The 16,808-nt window shown below is 47.3% G+C and overlaps 1 protein-coding gene across 7 annotated transcripts in view; it reads right to left on the bottom strand.

Moving 5' to 3' along the window:
* The window catches only part of Ae2 (anion exchange protein Ae2), a 289,588-nt gene that overhangs the window by 121,796 nt on the left and 150,984 nt on the right, over positions 1-16,808 (bottom strand). Inside the window, exon 1 of one of the 7 annotated variants that reach the window (XM_075881989.1) lies at positions 3,984-4,003. The exons of the other annotated variants lie outside the window; for them this stretch is intronic. The gene's annotated coding sequence lies outside the window, so the exon portion shown is untranslated. Of the gene's footprint in view, positions 1-3,983; positions 4,004-16,808 lie in introns of those variants that run through there. 7 annotated transcript variants of the gene reach the window in all.

The raw sequence follows: 16,808 nt of genomic DNA, 5'->3' as shown, positions 1-16,808 counted from the left end.
AATCGAACCTACGACCTTCGAATAACGCGAGCATCGAACGCGTTATTATATATATATATATATATATATATATATTGGTATGAGATGATAGTTATAGCGCGAGAACAGAACGACCCCTTCTTGTCCCTTAGTCGTCGTTCTGTTCTCACGCTATAACTATACGTGTGATCAGGCGAGTAATAAACAACCCGGTGAGAAGCAGGATAGGCGCTTCTCTCTGCAGGTTAGCCCGGGGATACGCGGAGCTGCGAAAGACAGAGACGCGCAAGTTGCGTTCTATCTTGTACGCCAAACCGTGCGTGGCCTCGGGGTTCGAAGAAGAACATGGCGGCAGCATGGGCATCGTCTGGTGCACCGTTACTTGAAAGACATGACGCAAGGTTAAAAAAGGAGAAGAACGAAAAAAAAAGACAGTGCTCTTCTGTTCCTTCTTCAAAAAGCTGCATGAAATGCATCGTTCCCGTCGTTGGTTTTCTTAAAATCAAAATCAGAGGCCGCTGTGGTAGCTCTGTGGTTAGAGCATCGAACGCGTTATTCGAAAATCAATATCATTATCAGCCTATCTCATTTTTATAAAGTACCTACATTTTTTTCCCTCCTTTAATAAAGTAGCGACATCCGCCTCCTCTCTCGGCCTCATCTCACGCTAAGCCGACGCCTGCCGGCCGGGAGTGTCGGCAGGATTTTGTCCTGGGGGTGTGCAGACCCACGTTAGCGGCTGCGGTATACAAGGGGGTGGGAGGAGCATTGTTCATGCTTGTATGGGAGCAAGCATACTGTTACTTGAAACACGTGGCCAAAAATTAAACGGAACAAATTGAGGCAGATACAGAGGCCAACAGGATGTACTCGAAATGTGAAACGTGGATATGTGCTACATCACGCGTGTACTTTGTGCCTTTTCAATAGCGCAGTTTTCGATAATCGTGTGCAACAATCACGCCTTAAAAGCCCTTCAGGAGGCTTTCGTAGAGTTTAGCGGCCAAAATGAGTGTAAACCGGCCGCGGAGGTCGCATTTCGATGGAGGCGATATGCTATAGAGGCCCGTGTACTGTGTGATGTCATCATCATCATCATCATCAGCAGCAGCAGCAGCAGCAGCAGCAGCCTGACTACGTCCACTGCAGGACAAAGGCCTCTCCCATGTTCCTCCAGTTAACCCGGTCCTGTGCTTGCTGCTGGCAATTCATACCCGCAAACTCCTTAATCTCATCTGCCCACCTAACCATCTGTCTCCCCCTAACCCGCTTGCCTTTTCTGGGAATCCAGTCAGTTACCGCGATGTGCGATGTCAGTGCACATTAAAGGACACCGGATGGTCGAAATTTCCCTGAGCCCTCTACTATGCATTCCTCGCAATTATATCGTGGTTTGGGGACGTAAAGCCCCCCAAGATATTATTAATCATCATTGCTAATGCGTTCACGCGCTGCTTTTCTCTCATGGGCGACGTAATCAGCAAATGGCGCTCAACGACGCAACTTGAGGCCGCCGCGGCGGTGCATGGGCTGCTGACAAGCCAGATGCGAATTCAATACCGGGCGCCGAGGTGCGGAATGCTATAGAGGCCCGTGCATTGACAAGAGATGCAAGAGCGCGTTGAAGAACCTCAGGTGGTCAAGCAGTGCTGCGAGAGTTGACATGCCTGAAAATGGTGAGCATTGGACACGGAGCCCTTGACTCGGCAGCATAATGATGCTATAGAAATGATCATCGGTAACAACGGAAACCCCCTCTCACTACACCCCTTGACTGGGTTGGTGCTTACAATGGAGCACACAGTTTATTGCTCTATAAACATTTGAATACAGGCTGCTTTTTCAAAGCAAGATATTAAATTATAACGCTATACCAGTAAAAGGCCCCTGCCTTTTTCACAAACGATCTCTATAGTACGCAAAAAAAAAGAAACATTGCCGCACCCACAGTTAAACTTTAACGGGTAATACCCGTGCCACACGGGCACAGGAAATGGCGTTAACTCCTTCTTAATGCCTTAAGATTTAATGCCCTCTCCGCGGTGCCATAACGGAGAAATGGCATTCGCCTTAATGCCATTCGTCACCTCTAGAACTCATTCGACAGAGGAATGCGTACTCTCAACGCCAAAACATGATCACTCAATGCAGTACACAGAAAAACATTCGAAAAGGCATCTATCGCACCAAAAACATATTATACGTAACTTTTAACACACTGTACATGCATTGAGCGAAGTTGTTATTGTCGGTTGAAATGTAGTAAAAGCGCGGAACGTACTCAAGCTAATGGCACCATAATATGTTTACTTGTACTTTTCGCTATTCGTGAACGCAAAGTAGAGTTGTTAAAATGAGTGTTCATATTTTATTATTACCCTAAAATTGGTCATTACAAAAGCCACGATTAATCACATCACCAGGGCAATTGCCATTAAATTTTGACTTGTGGCAGCAAGGCGGGAAAAAAATTTCCGGACGAACTGAATTCTTTAACTACTGGACGTCATTTCTTGTGTCCGTGTGGCACATGTATAATCAACAAACACTCGTTAATTAACTTTTTAATTAATTTGAGGGAAGTTGTTATTGGTACGTTGTGGGACGTGACAGTTACGGCATACCTATTAAAAATTCTAAGAAACACGTAATTTGAGATAATAGTAGGAATACCCCTGTTCAGTTTATATTAAAGCTGAGCACTCGGGGCGGTGCAGGAAACGCAGCATCTGTGTTATGGTTGAAAAAAAAAAAGGCACGTTGCAGCATGATCTGTTCAATAATAATTGCCAGTCATCTCTCTATCGGACCACTTACTTCTTGCGTCTGGTGTGCAGTGCTTATCACTTCCTTTCATGCTGTGCACAAGACTATTTCCATCTTTTGTTTTATTGTAGAGCGTAAAACCAGAAGGCAGCTAGTTACTGTAGTGCTCCTCCTCACAGACAAGTGAAATAGTTCGAATCACTTATTTAGAGATAAACCCTACACTCCGAACGGAAAGAATGAGCGGTTTACTTGTGAAACGGAGACGTCTTGCCGTTTTTGCTGTTCTGCGTCGACGGGCCTTTTTTTCAAAGTTCGTCACACGAAGTTCCGGACTCACGTAACAAAAGTGCCAGATATCCTGCGCGTCCGGAGAGCTCAGTTTTGATATCGGTTGAATCTGGGCCATGAATTTCAATTGTTAATATATTTAAAAGATGCATTTCTTAGGATAAAAAACGGGTGTGCCATAAATTTCACGCCCTAAAACTTCGTAATATATGATAAGTTAATTACCATTTTTGTTAATTCAGTTCACTGTAACCTGATGTGTGCCAAAGTTTTTCCGTCTCGGCGTAGAGTTTCTTTGCGACAACGATAGGGTGCTTGCTGTCATAGCATCTTAATAAAAAAAAATCTGCATTGCCTAGAAAATACCCCCCCCCCACACACACACACACACTCACAGATACGACCTATGCCCTCACAATTAAAAAAAAAAGATCAAACCACATAAGTGAAGCGCAACGAGCGCGCCAAGCAAATGCTGGGTGCGCGCTGGTTCGGCCAGTTGGTGCAGAACCCCCGCTTTAGGGCCACCGCTGAAACAGCACACAAATAGCAATTTTGAAATTATAGCGATCCGTGTGCTTAGATTTGTGCACATGTTTAAAAACCCCAGATGGGCGAAATTTCTGGAGCCCTCCACTACGGCATCTCTCGTAATCACATTGCGGTTTTGGGACTGTTAAACCCCATAAATTATTATTATAGATAAGCAATTTCGAACATCGGCTAGAGACGCACAGTGCAGAGACGTAGCGCGTTAGTTCCGCCAACTGCTTCGCACAACGTCAGCGAAGCAAAGAGAGTCGCACAGCGAAATGTGTTGCACCATCTCATAACAGCGACATAAACGGAACTCAAGGCCGCATGGCTCAAAACAAATAAGCGCACAACTGAGCCGCCGTCACCGACATACGTACGCGCACATATGCATGAAGAAAGGCATATATCACCCCGGCTGTGATTCATGGCTGCGGACCCGGAGAGCGTTCCCACGCACACGGCGACCAAAAACGGCCGGTCGAGCGATGCAGCCAGGGCGAACGCCAGAGAAAGTGCGAAGAAGTGCAGCGGGCGATCAGCGCCGGAATCAGCTGCAGGTGTCGACACCTGCAGCTGTTCGCCTCTCCGTTCGTCGAAGACGCTGTTCATGGGCGGCCTCTGCCACAGGCGGTGCCGTCTTCGAAAGCTGGCCGGAGGACGCCGAAACAGTGTTGCTCGAACCGAAGGTATATATTACAGACGGCTCGCAAAATGTGCTCCGCGAACGTGGAGCCGCGCAGCCAGACTTGCGGAGGCGAAACTGTCCAAATTCTCATCTCTGCAATTCGAATACGGTCTGAACCAATCCCTCTTTGTGGTGCTAGATTTTCTTCCTTAGTCAATGAATTTGCTCCCATGCCGAAACCACTGCTGCGCCAAGAGTGAAAAAAAAAAAAACAATAAATGAACCCCCCAAGCTGATACGACGTTCCAGCTTGGGTTCATTAGCCGAACTTTCAAAAGCAAGTCTTCCCATTTATATATATATATATATATATATATATATATATATATATATATATATATATATATATATATATATATATATATATATATATATATATATATATTACAAAATACTCGCTATGTGTGTGTGTCCACCTTCTGCTTAGCTCCGAGTAAATTTACCCAAGTGTTATATAGAACTACTTAGGCCACAAATACCTATAACTGCGGCGAAGTTTTAGCAAAGAAAAAGCACAACGGTGTGAGAGCAAAATATTTTAATTACGTATACGCTGATAATAAAGTACGTCTATATTACGCAGTTTTCCCTCGGAGTGCGGATAGAAAAACAGTGCGAAAAATAGAATTTCGCAAATACTCGAACATTGCGCTTTCGAAGGCTTAAAATATTTTTGGTGATATTGAGCCGTAAATTGAATTCCAAAAGAGAGGCTCATTAAGCAGCATATGTTTTTTTTTTTTTGTAATCCTTGGAAAGCTGTACACGGCGGCGTACTCTACCCGTGGCTTTTCCAATGAGCTGGTTTACTTACGAACTACCGACGATCATTATGACATCAGAGATTGTGGCGGCTGATCAATAACTTGGCGGCGCATTCGAGCTTCAACAAATACTTTCAAACAAAACTAGAGTGTGACCAATCACTCAGAGGCGGAGCTTGTTTCGTTGAACTATAGACTGCGAAACTGGGGCATATATAAGAAAGAAGCGACAAAATATCAGTCGGTGGGAGCCTCGGAACCAGTTTCATGCAAATATCATCCGTTCCCGTTTTACACTACTCACGAAATTTCCTTTTTAAATGGCGCCAAATGCTGCCATTTGTTTTTGTTTCTTCCTGCCGGTCACGAGGCTTTCACCACTTTTCAACAGCATATTTATGTTAGCACTATCACAACACGGGAGTCATTTTTTCATGTCATCCTCATTGTTACTGCAAAATATTAGAGTTGTTGCTGTTCTAGATGTTCGAGAGGCCCATCGGACGCCGCAGAGAAAAGTCGGGTGAAAGCGCAGCATGTCGCCGCTAAGCGCATCGACGCCACACCATAGCCGAAAGTAATGCCCCTCGGACCGACGACAGGAGAAAACGACAGCGCATGATTCAGAGCCCGTTGGTGTACGGCGCGGTACATAGCGCGTGACGTGCATTCTGTGCTGCGAAAGGGAACGTTTCACGGCAAGCGAGAGGCGCGACAGTTAATTCCTGCCGGTGAGCCGCAATCAAGGCGGGCCGCGACGCCCAATGGTTGTGGCGACCCGCCGAAAGAGTTTTCCGAGAACAGCGTCCGCCGTCGGCGACGCCACTACGACCGCTCAGCGGAAGGCGAGCACTGCGGCGAGGAGACCTCGGCAGCGCTTCGCTGGGAAAGAGAAAAAAGTTGGCCTTGCCACTCGACACCTCGAACACAATCCGAAGCCCTCAAACACCCACCGCCGTCAACGTGAAAGGAAGCTCACCAGAAGGAAGCAGAAATGTCGAAGCTTGGATTCGGTTGTGGGTGGAATATGGCGCAAAAAAAAAAAAAAAAAGGCCAAGGAAGAGAGCACAGACAGGCTCACACTGTGCTCTGCCATCGCACCAACTCGCCCAACGGCCGGTTATTCTTGGATTCGGCTGGGCCAAGGTAAAATACCAACTGTGGCTCGGTGACTGCTCGGTTTAATCAGATGCAACCGCGTAGACAGCCACAAACTGGCTAGGTGATTCCCCAAACAAACCCAAGACATAATAATCAAACAGCAAAAGAGAAAAAACAAAGAAAAGAAAAAAACGACAAGCGTTGAGCAATATAGAGATGTTTGGTCGTTTTGTGGCGTTTGATGTCCCACAGCGACTCAGGCCACGAGGCACGCCGAAGTGAAGGGCTTCGGATAATTAATACCCATGTAATACCCTTGCTACACAGACAGCCTAAACCACGGTTACGCTAACCGCAGTTAAGTTGACTGCGGTTAGCGTAACCGTGGTTTAGCCTGCCTGTGTAACAAGGGCAGACAAGCTGGGGTTTTTTTTAGCGCGCACTTAAATCACGCAACAGTTGGACGTCTAGAATTTCTACAATTCGGAAATGCGGCTGACGCAGCCGGGACCGAACCGGCGTCTTTCGGGTCAGAAGCGAAGCTACAGTGGCTGGAATATTCTAGTTACTGTAGCGGAGCCCTGAAACCACGATGTCGCGTACCGGTCGAGATGCTAACCCCCGTATTCCAGAACGTCCCTTCACTCAACGCTTCACCTTCACTTGAGAAAGCCGATGGGAGCGCCCTCCCTAGGCACGGCAAGTCACTGCATATCAGCGATAATCTGCTGCGATTCTTGAGTAGCGCAGCATCATTTCCAGCCTAGCAGCGGCGCAGTACTCAGCTCAGTCAAGTGAAGGGAGAAAGTCGAGTAGAGGAATATTTCTGAATACGGCGGTAAGAGTTCGTTAGCTGTGCAGTGCGCGGCGCCGCGCATGTTCAAAGAAGGCGCGGCGCCACACACTGCACAGTCATTTCGAAAAACTATTCGTACATTTGGGCGATTCGCACGCACCTTGATTGTTTTATCAAGGGCGATGGCAGATTTCGCAAATACTTCTCGCGAGCGGATAGCTTCTTGAATTCGAGCCGAGGTTCGGTCTGTTTAGAGACGCTGATTATAGCACCATGAATGAACGCAACAAATACATCCTCTTTCACTAAAACAGCTGTGAGCGAGGGAAGCGTGCTGCCCAAGGAATCAAACAAAACTCTGCCGACGGACGACTTCAGTATAGGAGTAAACGACGAAGAGGACGTCTGGATGCAAAAGATGGCCAGACAAGGTTGAAACAAAGTGCCCACCCCCCTCGAATTATTATATATATATATATATATATATATATATATATATATATAGAAGATTAAGGGTAAAGAGCCGACCGACCCATTAACAGGAAACCCTTCCTTTACGCACGCCGTCACGGACCCTCCCGGCACCGCGGCGACAATCTTGGGTGGCCCGACACACGTCGAGAACCAAACAGCACGTGATAAGAACCGTATGTGGACGTACACGGACAGTTGGTTTCGTTTTCAGTGTTGACAGTGGTTCTTCTTTTTTACTTTCTTTCTTTTTTTTCTTTTTCGTCTTTTTTCTCTCCCCCTTTTTTCCTTTTTTTAGTTCCCTCTCACTCTCGCAAACATCTTTCAAGGCGAGAGGGACGCGGCAGCAACGAAGTTTGGAAGTTCATGTCAGTAAACTCATCCCCGGATGAAGGGAGGACCACTCCCGAAACTGTTGGGAAATAAATATATTTATCCTTGTTGAGAACGCTCCCGTTGTGCCATATCCCATATATATATATATATATATATATATATATATATATATATATATATATATATATATATATATATATATATATATATATATGGACGCGACGCGAACAGCCAGGTGCGTATGCGCTTTCTTTCCCTTATCCTTTCACAAGAAAATCACACCACAATCTCTATATGCTCAGAGTACAAATACAGCGAGCGAGATGCTCCTAAGGACTGTCTTTACGTCGAATCTCGACCCTCTTCTGAGAGCTCCCGGCCGCGCTTCGCGCCAACGTGGTTGGTAGCCTTAAAGAATATTATTACCCGGTTCTACACAAGTGAGTGCCTTCGAGACAATCGTCCACGAGGCAAGCTCTCTCGCTTTAACGACGATTGCAGCGCATGAGCGGTAATCGGCGTAAAAAAATGACTGTAATACATGTGGCGCTGGTCACGCCCGTTCGCAGTAAACAGAGCTGCAGATTGTGCTCGAGCGAGTGTTTTTTTTTTTCTCTCTTTTCTCCCCTTTCATCTAAACCTGAGCTGCGCATCGCAAAAAACAGTGGCATCTTGAGGCGCCTTTATATAACTCGTTACCACCATTTTCTTGCATGAGAAATGTTTGCAGAGCATGTTCGCGCATGCAGTAAAGTTCATACTCAACTGGCAGCCCCCTCCCAGGTGGACACAGACCTCCTTGTAGTGCTATACCTGGGCGTCTTTTTGAGTGTTCCGCCTTTTTTTTTTTTTGGTTGTTCTATGTTTAAAATTGTACGAACTCACCTAAGTATCCATTATTGCACTAATCGACGGAGAAATGGAGTAAGTGCTGGGTTGAAAAGAATGACAATATAACTGCTAAGGTTTAACATCCCCAAACCAAGGTATGATACGAGAGGCGTCGTAGTAGAAAGCTCCGGCAATTCAGACCACCTGGTGTTCTGTAACGTGCGCCTTAATCTCAGCACACGGGCCTCAAGCATTTTCGACTCTGTCGAAAATGCGGTAGCCGCGGCCGGGATTCTATACCGCGACCTGAGTAGGGCTATAGCCTGAGAGTCAGTAGTCGTCGGTGGAGCACCATTCACCATCAGGCAGTCGATTCCCGCTTTCGGAATCGAGAGGTTTCTGGTTCGATTCCTCGCGACAACTGCAGGCCTTCTGGCTTTTTTCTCTGAAATTTCTTTAGTATATATTTTTCAACTTCACTTCCGTGACGGAAGTACGTCAGCAGGGCTGTGGCGGACCCCGACAGAAAACACTTTCGTGTTAAAAAAACTGGAACACATTTTTCATTGACTTTTTCGGTCTGCAGATATGTCGCATAGTGCTCCGAATGATTGCCAGTAACCTTTTTTTATACGTCAGCGACCATATCAGCACTCCCAATGATTCGGAGTACACAAGCATGAGTAAAACGAACTGTGCTGTGTTCCGTGGCTTTCGTGCTAACAGCAAATGCCAAATCTTAAAAAACTTTTTTCCGCAAATCACTTTTGTAACGCGGCAAAGGTGACTTAAGCAGCGATCTGCGCATGTTAGAACAAGGCAAAGGTTTTCAAACTACTACACCCCCCCCCCCCTTTTTTTTTTCACGATGGGTTTAGGTTTAGGGTCCAACGGCTGCGTTCACATGCAAGGCGCGTTTGATTAGATAAAAGTAAAAACGGCTCGGGCACGTTGGTTCTGCGACGGCACCAAATAACTGTCTCCTGTGCCATTGCACGACAACTATACGTGGTCGCCAGCAACGCCGCTGTTCGCAGCACGTCGAGTTTGTTCGCACGCAGTAACAACGGCATGCGCTTGCAGCTATAGTTCCCAACATGCCACAGCCGTGTTTGCTGGCTACATACGGCAACGTATTTCTGTCTTCAAGTTGCGTCGTCCCGCCGATAGATATCTGCTGCGTTCAGCGGACCGATGGGCGCACGGCGTAGTTACTTTTTCTGGTCGCGATCCCAGTTCGCGAGTGTACTTATCTAATAAGCATTATATATATATATATATATATATATATATATATATATATATATATATATATATATATATATATATATATATGACGTAAGAAGGTAGCGACGGTTGGTAGAAGCAGATGAGGAAGAAGTGCTTTTAGAATAAACATGGCGTATGAGCCAGGCCACGTCGCCAATACATCATAGCGTCACACGAGTCGACAGGATGAAGACCTCCCTGCCCCTTCATCAGTCACTCATCATCGACGCAGTTCCCCAGAAAACGCCCTGACCGTACATTGACTACCGAATCATCGCCTAGGAGGACAACGACCAGCACCATGACAGAACCATCGGCTGACCTCGACGTCCCCAAGTACACCGGATCAGCGGACGACGGACCCTTACAGGACTGGTTCAACCTGTTCGAACTCCACGCTACCGCTGCATCTTGGTCGGAACGGGAGATGGTTACGAACTTCAGCGACTACGTCACCGGTGAGGCATTCAAATTTTACCTAATTCACATATTCGAGAATGACGAGTCATGACAAAAAATCAAAGAGGAGATGATTACCCGTTTTAATGACTATGACCAAGACTTACTCATTGCCAACCATCTAGAGACAACTGCACACTATCGTCAATTTCCTAAGCAGTTCTCGAGCATTCGAAAGTCCAACGCGAATCGATAAGTGCCTCAAGACGAAGTGGCACATGCGTTTACTTACAGAAGGCCATGCGTATATTGGGAAAAACCCAACCGTCAAGCGCAGCTCCCTTGTTCACGAAAGTCGGCATTTCCAAAGTCGTGGCACCAACATGCGACACGAGACGTCGCTCACCCTACTGATGCCTTTCATGCTTCGTCTCGCATACACGGTCCACCACCTGATTTTCTACGACGCAGCTCTTCAAAGGCTCCTAACGGTCACTATTCGTGTCATAAGGACGCCTTGTTCATGGTAGACCAGCTGACACATGGGGAAAATACCAAACAACACCAAGATGACTCAAAGAGTGAAAATCAGTCTTCACCCATTGGAGCAGCTTACTCCCCATCTCGCAGATTTGGCCCGCCTCCTGGTTTTCCATCGCTTGGCTCTTTCGTGACTCAAAAGGCCCGTTTACATTGACCCGACGAGGGCGCGTTGAGTCGAAATAAACAGGTTTTCCGGACTCGCCCTCCCCATGTATAAGCGGACGCGTCGGGGCGGAGAGTCGTCGCGGCGAGTCCCGTCGACCCGGAGACAGGGGGTAGCTTCACCGAACTCGCCGCGCTCAGAAAGGGCATGTATAACCGGTCGCGCTGAGTTGACGGCTCGTGACCTCTCCCGCCCGTCGCGGTCTCCGCTTCTCCTGTCCCCATCACTCCGACGTTGCTCTTTCTCTGTCGGCCGGTACGCGCGCGCTAGGCACGATGACATCCTCGCGGGCTCCACGCACTATGTGGACAGATGATGAAATAACGACGTTGCTAGCTTTAGTCAACGAGAAAAAACTGAGTGATTTGCTCCAATCCTGCAAGGAAATATAAAAAATAGCAAATTACTTTCATTTTTAAGCATAAACGAGGTACAATAGAAATAGAGGTGTAAAATTACGGCAAAATGGTATGCGGCCGTATGAATTTTTAGGTAAGCCGATAGAAATCTTACTCAAAAATGTATATTGCATTCCAATTGAAATTACAAGCCCTCAGATTAAAAATTCATCGTGTAAGGATCTCACTGTCCAGTCCAAAAGCCACAGAAATCAGATTAGCCAAACAGGGTGAGCGTATGAGGCAAGAGGAACACGGTGCACTTAATTGTGGTGGAACTGTACACTTTGTTCCAACAATGGATGAGGGTCTTTAGTCATTTTCATTTAAAAACTGCTTATTGTTTTCAATTTAAAATTTTCAACGAGGTTCAGGGCGCCGCTTAATTCGTATTAGCGACAAGCCACAACTACTGCAAAAAATGACTCGCGTGTAGGGCTTCAAAGGATTTTCCACAGCATCAGGTACACAAATGAAAGGCGTTACAAACCATGAATTACGGCGAATTCCTGGCGAGACCAGCCAGGGGTGAACAGGGGACGGTGCTTCAGGCTGCGGATACGCCTGCGGCGAGCGCTGTGCCGCAACAGAACCACTGCTGCCATCGCGCTGTGCAGTGTTAGCCAAGACACCAACACAACCATAAAGTACAGCTGGTGCAAACTGAGAAAAAATACCAAGACAGCCATCGCGGTGGCGGTGCGACAACTTCGTACACAACCGCAGCCCACAGCGGCGAGAGCGCAGGCTTGGAGGAGCGGAAACCGGTACCGGAAGACGGGCTTTCGGCTCGCCTCGACGCAAAGCGTCGCTGCGATCACCGCTCACCTCAACTCGTCCGTGCGAGTTCATATAAACTCGGGCGCGTCGAGGTAAGCTGAACCCGCCACTCAACTCAGCCTGCCCCCGTCGCGTCCATGTACACGAGCCTAAAATGTCCATCTCACATCTAGCACGCTCACAATGGTCGGGATAGAGCTGCGGAGCTCGGACGATGCTACGCCAAGCCTGGCTTACCACCCAGATTCATGCGCCAGAACAGCTCGCATCGTTAGTTGCACAGAAAGGGGGCCATTCACAACTCAAACCTTACCGAACTACCCCTTTTGCGGTGTTGCAGTCCAGTGCGCAGCCACCAGAAACTCCAAACACAGAAGGCTCAGACGCATCGAACGTCGCATGCTACCAGGCGCAAGAACCACTTATAGTGAGCCGCGAAGAAGAAGCCCTGATAAACTATCTGTCAACTCTCAATGTTTTTTGTCGCAAGAGTTCATTTCTACGGCACCACAGACTTGCCAAAATTTGCATTTTCAACCTGGTGATGCGACGTCACATGTGGTACCCTCATGCAGTGGTCACCAATCCAATAATCGAACCAATTCAGAAGCAAATCATACATCAAACCTCGTACACAGTTGTCTTTCAGAAGCGTCCGTAATCAACCACGTCCCAGAAGCCTCTGAAGAACAGGTTAGCAATGACGGCGCGCCACCAACCATGCCCGATAAGCAAGAAACCTGTTCACCATGCATCAGCTGTTTACAGGACGCGTCAAACCTCAAAGTAAATGAATGTCCCATTCCGGAAGGCTTGCCACTACAGCCATCTCCTGAGCAGCATCAGCAAAGCAAGCATAGCCAAGCACGCAACCTGATGCGACAACAAAATAGACTGCAACGAAGGCATCGACGAACGCGAAATTCAACGGAAGCACACTCACCAATTGAAGAACAGCGGAAAATAACATCTCTAACCCCAAAAGTATTCCAAGACGTCAAATTTTCTCGCACAGAGGAAAGTCGCCAGAGACGCTCCCTGCGCCTGCAGTTACACAGACCGCAACACCACGGAAAACGCCAAGAAAGATGCGGAAACACTTCTTGCATACCGCCAGCCCGCAGGCCTCACGCCGTCACAATCCGTCAACAAGCACGCATTTTAGAAGCAAAGCGTCTGTCGCAGTCACGACTCAGATTCCAACGCATGAGACATCCGACCTTCCAACGCTTTAAGGACTCCCAACCTTGTTTGTTCCTCAATACTAACCAGGTTGTGCCATCATCACTTTTAACGCTGATAGCATGGTTATGCTCTCCAGAACGCAACAGCCAACCTCGCCCACCTGAGGTCTCCTAGATATCACCAGACTGCCTTTCCTGTGAACATTTTGTGCAAGTGCATGGAACCGCCGTGTGGCATGGAACTACTGCCTTTTCTGGCATTAATTTTTTATTATAAGACTCCATTTGTTCATGCTTTCTAGATTGTAGCTCACGCATTCTTTCGGGGGGAGGGGGAATCATGTGACGTAAGAAGGTAGCGACGGTTGGTAGAAGCAGATGAGGAAGAAGTGCTTTTAGAATAAACATGGCGTATGAGCCAGGCCACGTCGCCAATACATCATAGCGTCATATATATATATATATATATATATATATATATATATATATATATATATATATATATATATATATATATATATATATATATATATATATATATATATATATATATATATATTATACCGTGGTTTAGGGCTATAGAATCTGCGCGCTTAGACTGATTGATGACAAAACTGCGGGTGGGGGTGGCTAATGTGGCTTCCATTTTTCACTCAAATTATCGCAACAAAGAAAAAATTGAGACGAAATGAACATTTCGGTGCAGCGTGGCGCAATTTCAGCAAATTTCATGGTTTCGGTGCAGCTCGGCGCAAAAACGAGGAATGTGATCAAATGGGCAAAACTGTTGCACCCACGAGTACCCCTTTAACGTGCACCTGCGTCAAACTACACGGGCCTCTAACATTTTTGCTCGACCTAAACGCGGCTGCCGCGGTCAGGATTCGATCCGGCAACCTTCAGGTCAGCAAGATAGCAGCACCATAACCGTTATACCTCCACGGCGGGCACTTTCGCGGTAGCGAAATGGTGCGTTGAGCAAGTCCATGGTGAAAAGAGCGCCGCTCGACATGGCTTAACTCTATACCGCCGAGTTACGCTGCAGGGCGTCTTCAGCGTGGAGCACCACGTTTCAGATAGTAGCGTCAAATTAGCAGAGGCTTTGGTGAAGCGTTGCGGCGCGCGCTCGTGATCTGCGTCCGCTCACTGCGCGCGGCGCGGGACGGGTCTCCTCCACGACATGCAGCCTGATCGAAAAAGGAGCCACAGCATCTCCATTTTCACCGGTCGCCACGGCAAGTCCGTGGGAGAGACGCCACCCGCACAAAAGGAAAAGCTCGTTCACACGGTATAGCGAGAAATATGAAGCGCGAACAGCACGAAAACGGAGAACGGAAGGAAGCCCGGAAGGCCCGAGAGCCCAAACATGCAGTCCAGTTCAGCATCCAAACATTACGGCGCCGCTGTGACGCGGTGTTGCACACTGGATCGACTCGTGATCTCACGCATGACACAACGCGGAAAGAGACACTCGATCCGCGGGGATAGAAAAGCCCCAGCCTCACTCACCGCTATACCTCGCTCATTGAGGGAACATGCAGCCGAAATAAAATATGCTCATGCGCCACTATCCCTATAGTGTAGCGCCTAACGAGCCATTCTGCGCGAATAAGAAACGCTGCGCGGTAGCAAAGTGGTTGGTTTACGCATCAGGCTCCAAACTAAATGGGAGCCGGATTAAATCGATCCTCGGTGGCCGTGGTGATCAAGCCGATTAACGGTACCAACGGCGAGCGAGAGGACAGGCAACTACTGCCGCTTTTAGGTTTCACAGTGACGCATCGCCCATTCGTCGACTGAGCACAGTTCCCACGCGCAAGCGGAGCTCGTCAGCTGTCGAAGCCAGACACTCGTGTAGCTTGAGTGCATTGCAGCATCGAGTGACCGCTGCCGCGTATTGGTCACTGAGCGGGCTGACCGCAAGGCAAAGCTTGCTGTATACGATGAAACCTGACTGCGCATTTGTTGTTGAGGAGTGGTTCTTTTGTGATCGTTACAATATTAATTCTGAAGAACTTGATTGATTGATATGTGAGGTTTAACTTCCCAAAACCACTATATGATTATGCGAGACGCCGTAGTGGAGGGCTCCGGAAATTTCGACCACCTGGGGTTCTTTAACGTGCACCCAAATCTGAGCACACGGGCCTACAACATTTCCGCCTCCATCGGAAATGCAGCCGCCACAGCCGGGATTCGAACCCGCGCCCTGCGGGTCAGCAGTAGAGTACCTTAGCCACTAGACCACCGCGGCAGGGCAAATTCTGAAGAACTTGCATTCGATTTGCAACGTGTAACATACGGAGCGGCCGCAAGGCTGACTTGGTCACATGCGACACGTTACAAGTTGTGAGCAACGAAAATATTACAACGTTTTTTGACGCAGAATAGTAGATGAGGTCCTTGACTTCAATCAGAGGCTTTATTCAAAAAAATAAAAATAGACTTTTTGACAAAATATTTTCAAACTTTGATGGTTCTGGGAAACCACTTATGTTTAATTCCAATTATGAAGTGAAACGAGACGCGATAAAACCGGATAGCGGAAGTATCAAAGTTAATATGTACTGAGCTTCATTATCCTCCCCGGCTGCATTTTCGATGGAGACAAAAATGCTGTAGGCCCGTGCGCTCAGATTTGGGGTGCCCGTTAAAGAACCGCAGCTGGTCGAAATTTTCGGAGCCCTCCACTACGGCGTCTCTCAATCATATGGTAGTTTTGGGACCCTAACCCCACATATCAACCAGTGATAAATTTTTGAAATACGGATATTTTGCGCGATTTGCCATGTTTGTGATTTTGTTCCTTTTTTTCAGTACGTAAAAAATAATACACAGGTAATACTATATTACTTGTTCTTGGATGAGAAATACTGGGCACCGTTTTTCGCTTACGTTCGCTCAAAGTTCAGAAATCGCGAAATTATTAATGACGCGCAATTAATAATTAATATTAATTGTAATAAATAAATAATTAATTAATAATCATAATGTTAGGTCACTATTAAATGCTAATTCCTTTATTCTAAACACAGAGGGAGTATAATGGAAATCAATCTTTCCTTGAGTTACTAATTAAACTTGTTAGTAGGTGTTACGGACTGCCATTTTTGCGACCCAGCGTCACGGCAATTAACGGGCGCCGTACTACCCCGCTGACCGCGGGAACGGCAGGTCCATGAAAGAGAGCCGGGAAGAGCAGAATGGGGGGTTCTTCGAACGTCGCCGCCGACGTTTGATCCTTTGTACCTACGGCGGCGTTTGCAGGGTCGTGGAAGGCCGCGATGTACCCCGAACAAGGATTAGACTACGGGACGCACCGGCTGACAGCCAAACAGTCTGACCGCTTCCCACAAGGGAAACCGTGGGAAAACCTCTGGTGGCCAAGCCGTATGACAGCACCCCAACAGGTTGTCACTCTCGCTAGTTGAGGGCCCTCTCCTAATTAAAAAGGGGTGGGGTCAGTATATTTTTTTTTGGGGCGGAGTTTCCAACAATGAAACGCGCATGATTGG

The sequence above is a fragment of the Rhipicephalus microplus genome, chromosome X, assembly GCF_043290135.1.
Source record: "Rhipicephalus microplus isolate Deutch F79 chromosome X, USDA_Rmic, whole genome shotgun sequence".
NCBI lineage: Eukaryota > Metazoa > Arthropoda > Arachnida > Ixodida > Ixodidae > Rhipicephalus > Rhipicephalus microplus.
The sequence above is the reverse complement of the archived record's forward strand: the minus strand, read 5'-3'. Positions and strand labels throughout refer to the sequence as shown.